The sequence below is a fragment of the Bison bison genome, unplaced genomic scaffold (assembly GCF_000754665.1).
Source record: "Bison bison bison isolate TAMUID 2011002044 unplaced genomic scaffold, Bison_UMD1.0 scf7180017864453, whole genome shotgun sequence".
Classification (NCBI taxonomy): Eukaryota; Metazoa; Chordata; class Mammalia; order Artiodactyla; family Bovidae; genus Bison; species Bison bison.
This window is the reverse complement of record NW_011495015.1, coordinates 3509872-3521684: the sequence shown is the minus strand read 5'-3', so window position 1 is coordinate 3521684 and position 11813 is coordinate 3509872. Positions and strand designations below refer to the sequence as shown.

Sequence of the window (11813 nt, the reverse complement as noted above, 5' to 3'; positions counted from 1 at the left end):
CTCCACTTAATCCAGAACATACCTAGAGGGACAGCTTACAAACAACGCAAGCATTTGCCATATCTTCCACCTGAGACCAACAACAGACAAATAGACTTGATACCCAGGGTAAACACCCCAATCAAAAGTCCAGAGTCATGTTATCTTGGTATTGACCTCACTGGGGGTGATAACGCTGCATTTTCTGAGTTCTAGCACCATTATTTTTTCAATGGTAAACTGAAAAAAACAATAGTACTAGTAGGGATTGGGCTGCCTCTTTATCCAGAAGGTGTGTGCTAAGTCCCTTCAGTCATGTCGACTCTGTGCGACTCTATGGACTGTAGCTGCCAGGCTCCTCTGTCCATAGGGGTTCTCTGGGCAAGAATATTGGAGTGGGTAGCCAGGCTCTCCTCCAGCAGATCTTCCCGACCCAGGGATTGAACCCATGTTTCTTACATCTTCTGCACTGGCAGACAGGTTCTTTACCACTAGCTCCACCTGGAATACATACACTTAATGTGATCACTTTTCTTATTTATTTTTTTAAAGCTGTTACTGAATCAAGGATGTATATGAGAGTAGTGGTGGTCACTGTCTCCAGTTCCTGGCCTCACACTGGCTCTTCACTCAACTGCAGTTCAGATTCTATTCCTTAAATCACTCAAAGGGCCCTTGTCAAGGTCTCCATTCCCCAGCATGAGGTTCACTGGGCCCCACAATAGCTTCTGTAAACCAGGGCTTTTCTCTCTGTCTTTAAGCCCCTCTCCCTTGGCTCTCTCACGCTGCAGACTCCTAGTCTGTCCCTCTGTTACAGTGGCTTGCTGGCCATCTCTGCCAGTGATCCAGACTCTCCTGTGACCTGATGTCCCAAGAAAAAGCAGAAGAGGCAGGTCCCCCCAACAAGCGGATCCTCAGGGGGAAGCAGGAAGGTGTGTACTTTGCCCCAAAGCTATTTCCAAACACAAGAGAAGTAACACAAAGAATACGGGCTTGAGGACAGAGACTTGGGTTCTTCATCCCATGTGCCCAGCGCTTCCTTGTTGAATACAACCAAGCCCCACGTGGGTAAGGACAGAACAGGGCATCAATCATGTGGGAAGTGAACCACTGGGCTCTGGAATGAGCGGAATCTTAACAGTGGCTGAAATAAAAAATGTACAAGCCTCCCAGGGGGAGGTGCGGGACCTTCCACATTTCCCCAAACCAGTCCCCACCCCACAACCCACCCCCCACCAGCAAGCATCACACAACCTGGGCCAAGATAGAAAAATGCTCTAGCTCCCAGTGATGAAGACACAACAGGAAAATGACGCTACGAGATAAATGAATGTGACTGAGGTGGAATGAATAGAAGATGACCCTTGGCATCCACAATTGTGATCCTTATCCTTGAGCTCTGCAGGAGATACTTGAAATTCATTCTGGGCTCAGCTGGGCACAGAGAGAGTTCAAGCAGAACTTCTCAAACATTTATCAAATCACCCAGAGATCTTGTTACAAATGCAAATATTCTGCAGGGCTGGGCTGGGCTGGGGCTAAGCTTCTTCATGGTTCAGTATCTCCCTGGGGCTGCTGCTCTGACTTCAACAGATAAAATGATCTCTTGGGATGTTTCCAGCTCTAACACAACGGGATTGGTTAATTTGGCTGAGGCTTGGCACAAAGTTCATCAGACTGATGAGTAAGATCACGCTTCCTCCAGAGTGTTCTGTCACTATTTAACCAGAACTCTAGATTCCCCGTCCTATATTCACATCTTGGAGACCTTGGAAAACTATTTTTAGAGGGAACTGGGGGGCCTTGGTTAAAACCAAGGTTTTGGGCTTATTGTAAAGAAGGAAAAAAGGTCAAGGCCTCCAAACTGAAAGATGTAACATAGGAACAAGGTCCCCTTTGCGTCAACCAGGCGAGCTATTAAAGCAAACCAGGGTCTGAGTGGTGCTGCCCCTGGTGAGTTCATCCATACTGAAAGCGATGCTGTTGAAGGCACAGTGTAAGGCTTCAGGGATGTTAAAATGTAAAGAAGTTTACGTACCCTCCCTGCCTAATGCTGACAGAGATCCAGCCCTCTCAGCCTATCCTGTCCTGATGCTGCTGGTCTTCTGACCCGCTGTCTTTTCATGGAGGCCTGGGGAGGGCCCTGCACAGAAGGGAGGAGGGGGCGGGCCAGAGGGGACAGCATGGCAGAGGACATCCCCTGACCACCCTGGGATCGTGCATTTGAGCTTCCGGGAGACAGTCCAGATCTAGGTGACAGATGAGAGGAGAGAATCTTAGCAAAACAGGGCCATTCTCAGAAGGAGGGGACGTCTTCCCATCCTAGTGAGCATCCCTTGTCTGATTAAATTTAAGGTTTCTCAAGTTATTTTTTGGAAAAGACCTTGATGCTGGGGAAGATTGAGGGCAGGAGGAGAAGGGGGCAACCAAGGATGGTTGGATAGCATCACAGACTCAATGGACATGAGTTTGAGCAAACTCTGGGAGACAGTGAAGGACAGAGAAACCTGGAGTACTACAATCCACGGGTTGCAAAGAGTCAGACATGATTTAGCAACTGAACAACAACAATAATATTAATTTTCTTTCATTTTAAAAATTCTTCCCTATATATTCATTATGATAATACAGTCAGGGAAAATTTAGTCTATTTCTGCACATTCAGTTCAGTTCAGTCACTCAGTCATATCCGACTCTTTGCGACTCCATGAATCGAAGCACACCAGGCCTCCCTGTCCATCACCAACTCCCGGAGTTCACTCAAACTCACATCCATCAAGTCCATTTCTGCACATTAGCAATGAGGAAATCAAGACCCAGCCTGGACCACATAAATAGGTAACTCTCAAATAGGCCACATTTATGTACAACTTCTCTTTTTTCTTGAATATATCTGACTTACAGTGATTCAGGTATATAGCAAAGTGATTCATTTATACATATATTAATACTTATGGGCATCAGAGAAGGACCAGATCAGCTCTCCATACATCCTAGACTTTTTACTGAAAAAGAAAAAAACACTTAAGAAAAATTAACAAAGGGAATTCAAGACCAATACGCTGAACTATGAAACATTTCTGAGAGAAATTAAATCATATCAAAAAGAATGATATCAAAACGAATTCATTATAATTATTTCTTATACATAGACAGGAAAACTCAATGTTGTCAGACAGCACTTCTCCCCAAATGGATCTACAGAATCACTCTAATTCCTACCAAAATCCTAGCCATCTCTTTTGTAGAAATTGACAAGCTGACACTAATGGAAATGCAAAGGACCTAGAACTGTCAAAGCAATTTCGAGAAAGTCAACAGTGTGGAATGATTTACACCCCCTAGTTCAAAACTTACTACAAAGCCAAAGGAATCCAGACAAAGTTACCTTAGGAATAGACACATGGATCAACGAAGCAACACAGAGTCCAGAAATATATATTGAAAATCTAGCCAATTCCTTCAAATATTAATTCTGAATTATTTGAACACTGAATTTGAAATCATGTCATTTACAGAAAACCCTCTTGTGCACAAATTTTCAGGGAATGTTTGACTACGGAAAAAGAGGTACAACTCAACTCGGTCAATGATAATGGTTAAGACAAACCAACAAAGTGGGAAGCTCTAAAGGCATACTAGATGTTCTGCTCATATTTCTGGAGAGAATGGGCCATTCTTTCATTCAGTAATAAGTGATTTTTATCAAACAAACATCCATCTGTGACATAAATTCTGTGCGCCTTTGTTCTGTTCCTGAGAAGACCAGGCTGGCTTAGACCCAAGAGCCTGGAGGGGAACAGCTGTCTCCCACTTAAACAACATCCTCCACACGCAGGCAGGTAGAGTTTTTTTGAACAAAAACTCTATATATAAAAACATAACTCCAAGAGATGGCCAACAAATGCCACCAAGACTGAAGTCAATAGAGTAGTCACTGTCTTTAAACTAAAAGAAAACCCAGTGCAGTAGAAATAACCAGCGTTTTTAACCAGAACTCTCTATTTTCAGTGACATCATTTCACTGCAGTAACTTGGGTGACGGTGGTGATCAAGGCATTCAGAAACAAAAAAAACTCCAAATTTGAGCTGAGGCACACAGGTAGTAGGATTCCTCAGGTACTTCTCGTGCCTGCTTGACTACAGCTCTGGGGATTCAAGGACCACTGGCCACCACAGTGTGGAACATTCTAGAAACTCAACAAATACTTTTTGAATATGTAAAGTTATGTGGTGTATGTGTGTGTAGTGTGTCTGTTGTGTATGTGGGGGGTGATGGGGGTGGGTGTTGGGGATGTAGAAGGAAGAATGGCTCTTATTTTGCTGGTGGAGCTAGGAGGGAAGTCATAAGCCAAACACTGAAAAGAACTCCTAAAAATGCAAATGACTAATCCTCACCTGAGACCACAGAAGCTGTAATCCCTGGGGCTGGGGCCTCCACATTGATGTGATTAAAATCAAACGTGCAGCCCAGAGAGAAAATGTCTGTATTAACTGTACCCTCTCTGTGAGGGCTCAGGGGAGTCACCAAACAGGTGAGCTGTGTGTTGCCATGACAGAAAAGATGCCTGGAGGAGTAGATGTCACTCAACAGGAAGTTTGGTGAGGAAGCCACCAGGAGCTCAATTTCCCTGCCTCCCCATTTCTTGCCCACCACTGGGCTGCAACATGAATTTATGTGACTGGAAGCAAGCAAAATATAAACACTAATTTCCACTGGCGCTACTTGAATCTCCCAACCATTCCTCCACCATAATTTCTCACAGAGAACATTTCTTTCTAGATATGCACTTGGACTTCCTCCATCAAGAATGTCCACTCGGAATCAAAATGAGGAAAGCCGCTGAGAACAAGGACCACAGGACACATCCTGACTTGGGGCCTGGCTGGTGGAGGATCCACTACATGTTCAGTCCATGAAGCTGAGCAGGTACATGAATGGGCAAACACAGGGGGAAAAGGAGAAAAACTGACTAGAAATGACAACAATCCCACAAGAAAACATTACTCCACAGCCCAAGAAGGTATCGAGGACTTTATGCTAGCTCCCTTAGAACAAGAGCAGTGGAGTTCCCAAAGACACTTCACAAGGTCATGAATATCTCGAACTCTCCCACCTCTAAACTTCTAGAGTGAACAAAAGTATAGCCACGAAGTCAGGGCAGAGGTGTAAAGAGCTGGAAAAACTAGACTGTGGAGAAAAAAAAGACAGAAACGCCGGAGCTGGAGATTTAGAAGGAAGGGGCTGAAGGATGGACAATGGGAATTTTGAGGATGGGAAAGAGTGCCCACCACTGGACAGAGCAATAGGGACAGGAAGTACACCAAGTGGCAGAGAGAGTTCTGGAGACAACTACTTAAATTAGAATCCCAAAAGGCCTATCTTGAAGGCTGATTGTAAAATTCCTTCCACCTCTGGCATCCAAACAGGAATAAGGTTTCCGTCCTACTAGAAGTCCTAACTCCCTCATGTGATAGTCATCTCGACAGCCAGTGATCATCTGCAGTGTCATAAAGAGGAACAAAGGCCAAAAAATCAGGGACCTTTTAAACTTATTTAATTTTTGGCTGTACCTTAGGCACTATGGGGTTCCCTGGTAGCTCAGTGGTAAACAATCTGCCTGCAATGCAGGAGGCCTGGGTTTGATCCCTGGGTCAGGGGGACCCCCTGGAGAATGGAATGGCAACCCACTCCAGTATTCTTGCCTGGAGATTCCCAGAGACAGAGGAGTCTGGTGGGTACAGTCCATGGGGTGGCAAAGAGTCAGACACGACAGAAATGACTAACACTAACACACTAGGGGCCTCAGTTCCCTGATCAGACATCAAACCCGCACCCCCTGCATTGGAAGACATAGTCTTAACCACTGGACCACCAGAGACCTTTTTAAAGGAAGAAACAAAAATGGAGAGGGACGATTTGGATAAGGAGAATACAGAAAAAAAAAAAAAGAAAGGAATGGAAGATGAAACCAAGGCGACCAAAAGAATGCCATCAACTGGGAGAAACAGGAAAAGTAGTCTTTGGAGCAGGAAAGAATTCATGTGCTGGGCCTGAGATAACAAGATAATCACTTTTGTTGAGTAAAATCCTGCCATGACAAAGAGATTAGAAGACATTTAAACGTAGGATGTACAAAAAATCAGTGTTGTGGGGTGAGGTCTTCTCCTTTCTGAAGGTCGCCTCTTAACTAAACAGGATCTGCTCAACTTAAGCATCTTCTTTAACATTGTAGAGTTTCCTGAGGCTCTGGCAGGAAGTTACAGAACAATGAAACAAAATGCAGGAAATCTTTCAGGGAATGGGAAAAGATGGGCACTTCCCAGAAACACTCTGGAGCTAAATCTGACATTCCCACCAGCAAGACAGGAGGCTCTCTGGCACAAGAGCTGGAGTCACACTGCCCGCTGGGCCAGATCAGACTTCAAAGATAAGTTCAGGAATGAAGAGATTCAGGCTTCAGATGGTTGAATCAAAAAAGGGGGAGAAAAAAAAATGCACATACACGCTGAAAATAGGATCTGATGTGTCTTCACGGTATCTTTTCTGGATTAACCTCTGAAGTAAAGGCTCACCTAGGCAGAAAGCTATCCACCACGCTGGTCTGGAATCTCACTGCTCCCATTGTCTATCTTCTGCCTCCAAGCAAGACATAAAATGGGAACAAGCTGTCCCAGAGAAAGCTCTCACCATCCAGCCTCCAGAAAACACTCTCGGGGGAAGGGTCTGTGCCGCGAAACGCTGGCTGTCACCCTCAGTATACAGGACGTGAAGATCCAATGAACCTAGCCGGAGTGTGGCATTTTACACTGAAATAGCTCCCTGGCAGGCATGTCCCAACAGAACCCAAGTTCTTGACCTTACCTAAATTACTTCAATAAGGGAGCTCCCCCCCCTCCCCCATTATTTTTGAAATACATTTATTTACTCAACTATGCATGGATACACGTTAGTATTTTAGCAATAAAAAAAGTAAAAGAATTATTTGCAAGCATGGAAGTAGGCTACATACACCCTGCTAGAGAAACTGTCGCTTATCTTGTTCACCCTAACATTTCTGAGGAATATCACTAACAACTTCAGCTAAGATCTCCGAGAAGTTTTCTCTAGTTATCTCCACTTAGCTTCGTATTCAGGGTGCAGGCTTAACTTTATTCCTCAAAAATTATTTTCAACAATTAACTTTTCCTGTGTCTGCTATAGGTGTTCCAGCAATAAACCAAAATTTTTAGAAAAATAAACATACTATCCATAACTTCTAATAGTATTCTTCGCAGACTTAACCTCTCTACCTCACAAATCACCTAAATGTATTTTTAAAACTTATTTATAACTCCAGGAATAGCCCATGAAGGCTACGGTGAGCAATACTTTCAGAAGGACTGCAGTGTCAAGCAATCTATCAATGAGCTATAGTTTTTAAATCCAAAAGATCTAGGAAACAAGGCTCTAATACCTTCTGTCAAAGGCCACGTTGAAAGGGACAAGTTGGAAAGTGAAAAGTTGACGGGTGTACATGTGTATTAGTGATGCATTTAGCATCCAGCAGTGGGGATGCTGAAGGAGGAGGGGATACTGAAGGAGGAGGGGATGCTGAAGGAGGAGGGGATGCTGAAGGAGGAGGGGATGCTGAAGGAGGAGGGGATGCTGAAGGAGGAGGGGATGCTGAAGGAGGAGGAGAGAAGGAGGGCGGTGGAGGTGGAGACGGGAAGACTGTCTCTTGTTTTGTCAGGAAATAACTGGTACCTTCTTTATACCATTAGGAAGTGCTCAGGAGGAAGTAGTTTTTATGAAGTAGCTCGCTTTTAAGAGTTACATGAAGAGACATCTAAGGGAAGACACTCAAGAAACTAAAAATAGTAGTTGCCTCAAAAGTAGGTGACTTAACCTTTTTCTATACACCTTTTGGGTTTTGTTTTTGTTTTTTCTAATGTTGTACCACGACCATGGATTACCTATTCAAAACTATTTTTTGACATTACTTGATTCATAAATAAAGATATTAATGTCAATGTGACTCAACAAGACAGGTGGCTATTAACCACCAGGAACATTGGCAAAGCAATGTAAATGGCAACCCGCTCCAGTATTCTTGCCTAGAAACTTCCATGGACAGAGGAGCCTGGCGGGCTTTACGGAGTCACAAAGAGTCAGACATGACTGAGCAACTGAGCATATTTGCAATGGACAGACACGAAGATGGGAATAAAACAGACCCCACCCTCAGGAAGTTCAGGTCAGGGGGTGAGACCGATCAGCCAGCCACTGGCTTAGCCACCAAGATAAGGACAACAATAGCAATGAGTGGCCAGAGCACCAGCAGTCCAGGGAAGGGCATGTCATAAATACTTCAGCAATGACGGGATCAGGAAGGTTTCTGCAGGGCTTAGGCCCCAAATGGGAGGCCTGTCCAGCACTGAACATCCCATGTCACTTTGAACAGGGGCACGGAGGTCCCAGGTAACGCCCCTGAGCTCTGAGCCAGTGGATCCCAGACTCCTCCTCTGGTCCCATCGGATGCTCCAATGTCATTTTTTGTGTGTGCATTATGAGGAGTTTGGGAGGCGTTAGTCCTAGCCCCATAGGGTGGTGTTTCTAGAAAAATCATGATGGTGATGGTGCTGAGGAGGGAGAGCAGGGGAGGAGGGAGAGCCAGTGGGGGAACCATCACAACATTTCATGGGAAAGACAAACAGTTCCTGAGCCTTGTCAGCAGTGGAGACAAAATAACGGAGATGGATTACACAGGTTTGCAAGAAGTCAAGTCAATAGGTCTTAACGCCCAAGTGAAGGTGGATCCAGGCTGGGGAGGATGCAGTGCAGGTGCCACAGGTAGACCGTCACCATGGACCACATGCCCGTGCTACTGACATACCCAACGCTGGGCCAACATTCTCCTGTGTTACTGCATCACATCAGTGCTCTCCATCTCACAAATCGGGAAGACTGACATCCAGAGACGCCGAGAAACTTAATCAACCTCACGGCTCATCAAAGCAACGGGGCTGGTGTTTGAATTCAAGTTGACTCCAAAACCAGACTCTAAATTTGAGACTATAGCGGGGAAGTGATAGTCTATATTTGCATGTAGTCATGTCCAAAATAGTAATAATGATGTTTGGATGGTGTTTATTGAGGGCTACCCCCAGGGTCAGGCATTGTTTTAAGCACTTTTCATTCCATCATGAACAGGCTTTCCAAGGAGGCACCATGACCACGCCCATTTTCAGATGGCGAAACCAAAGCACAGGGAGGTTAAGTAACCTGCCCAAGTTCCCACAGCTTATAAAGCCAAAGAGTAAAACGTGTAAAGCTTAAAGGCATATCTTGTTATTCCCCCCATAAAACTTACTGTAGATGATAATGAGTACTTACAGAACTTTATGAAAGAAGTATTCTAAAATTGTAGAATTGTGTCTCAAAGATGATTACCTTGAAATAAGTGGTCATGTAAACATGTTACAATACTGGTGATTCTAAGAGTGGCGCAAAGCACCAAGGAACAGCCTGTGTTTATTTCCTATCCTTGTTGCATTTGAATTCTCCATCATGCTATATTAACTACAGATGTCTGCTCTATATTTAACGTCTGGAAAAGTGGAAGAGAAAAAAGGAATGGGCCAAAGTCTGGGATACGTAGGAGGTGGGCATTGATGTTTTCATTACACAAATCATGTTTCCAACTGCTAAAATTAGTTTTTTTTTCTTGGCCCTTACTTGGGGAATATAGTTACAGTTTTTTTTTCTTGGCCCTTACTTGGGGAATACTTGGGGAATTCTTAGTTCTTGAGGAAGAAAAACGCACCTTTAAAAGCCATTCGGGTGCACACTTTGCTGGGCAGGCACATATATGCTCAATTTGAATACTACATCCTTTATGAGAATGAAGTAAATTTCCTCTAGTCATAGAAGAGAGTTTTTCCTTTATCCTTGGAATTGTCTACTTTTACTTAGAAAAGAAAAACAGTTCAAAACAAGATTTGATGAACTAACCTGTGAAGCAACTGTAATTCCATGTAATTGCCAGCTGTGGACTTAACATTATTGTTAGAAAGGTACCACCTAGTATTTTGCACTTCTAGGAATAGCTCACTTTACACAGGTTATTGGGTCACATATCATGAGATGTACAGTAGTTCAGTGTGTGCCTGAGCACTCAGTCGCGTCCAACTCTTTGGACCCCCATGGAGGGTAGCCTGCCAGCACCTCTGTCCATGGAATTTCCCAGGCAAGAATACTGGAGTGGTTTTCCATTCCCTCCTCCAGGGGATTTTCCCAACCCAGGGATAGAACTCTCTGTCTCCTGCATTGCCAGGGGATTCTTTACCACTGAGCCTCCAGAGAAGCTATGAAATAATAAAGGATTCTTAATAAGGGACTTCCCTGGTGGTCTAGTGGTTAAGACTTGGCCTTCCAATGCACGGGCTTCGGGTTCCAACCCTGGTTGGGGAATTAAGATCCCACATGCCTCTTGGCCAAAAAACCAAAACATAAAACATAAGCAATGTTGTAACAAATTCAAAAAAGACTTTAAAAATCGTCCACATGAAAAAAAATCTTAAAAAAAAAAAGAATTCCTAATAACCTAAAAGCTATTGGATGATTGTTCTAAATATATATATATATATGTATATATGAGTACCAGATAACTATCTCACTGATGATGCTAGTCAGAATTATTTTATTATTGTATTATGAGCTAATGATACTATTTCACTGGTCATTCATGCTATATATATGGGACCCCCAAATTGTATTTTAAAAAGTCAAACTCCCTCAAAGGCGCCTGTAAAGAGGGTGATGGTTGATGGGGTGGGGGTTGCAAATCTGGAAGGCAGTGTGACAGATTCAAAGGCCCTCCCGCTGTGGGTGGTTTTCCGTAGCATCTTAAAGCAGGAAAGCCCCACGGGGTCCCACTTTCTCCAAACACCATTCACAGCCGCCAAGGCCAAGTGCTGCGCCCGGAGGGGCGCGGAAAACATTCCGGGCATCTCCCTAGACCAGGACTTTCAATTCTTAGAACAATAAAGCTGAGTCCAGCTGCTCTCCCTCCAGCCTGTGGGAAACCAGGCTTTTCACTGTCAGCAATGCGAGAGAAAGGCGTTCAGCTTGCAGAGTCGCAGCCCGCTCTCCCGCAAGGCCGGCCCCTTTCTTTGCAGGCTAACTATGCAAATTCCCTGCATCCCTGCCCGGCCGCGCGCGGAGAGGACGCGCAGCCATTCAAAGCCCGGTCGCCCGCTCCGGTCCAGCGCGTCCCCCGCGAATGCGCCCGGGAAAGGGACAGTCCCCTGGCTGCAGGGAGCACAGCTGGGCACGAGGCCAAACACGCATCTTTCCCACGCGGGTGCTGTGCGCTCCGCCTCCCTACTTTTGACCTGTTCCTTCCTGAGTTTTGAATAACACGTGTATCTTTGGGAGTGTGCCGGGGGTCACGGGTTGCATGCATAGACGTTTTCAAGAAATATTCGTGACCTCCTAGCCAACAAGCGGCGCCCTGAAGGATTAGTCTCTGGGGAAAGCGGGGCACGAGTGTCCGCAGAAAGGGGAGGAGGGCTTCTCGTCCTCCCGGGCAGTGACAGACGCTTTGAAAGTTGGCCGCGGATCTCTGTTCTTGGCCAACCCTGCCCCGCGAGGTTGCCAGGCATCCGAGCCCGCGCTCCCTCACCTCTAAGTGACCGCGGTCTACTCTGGGCGCGGAACAGCCGGTTCGGCCACCTCGGGGCCTGCACCCAGCGTGGCTGGTAGGCGCCCGCGGCGGGTCCCCAAGCCTGCACCTCCCCGTGCGCTTCCCGCGCGCCCACCCTCCGTGAGTGGCCCGGGGAACCTCCCCTCC

The 11813-nt window shown here is 45.5% G+C and overlaps 1 protein-coding gene across 2 annotated transcripts in view; it reads right to left on the bottom strand.

Moving 5' to 3' along the window:
• The window catches only part of LAMA1 (laminin, alpha 1), a 126232-nt gene that overhangs the window by 113775 nt on the left and 644 nt on the right, over positions 1 to 11813 (bottom strand). The window lies entirely within an intron of this gene.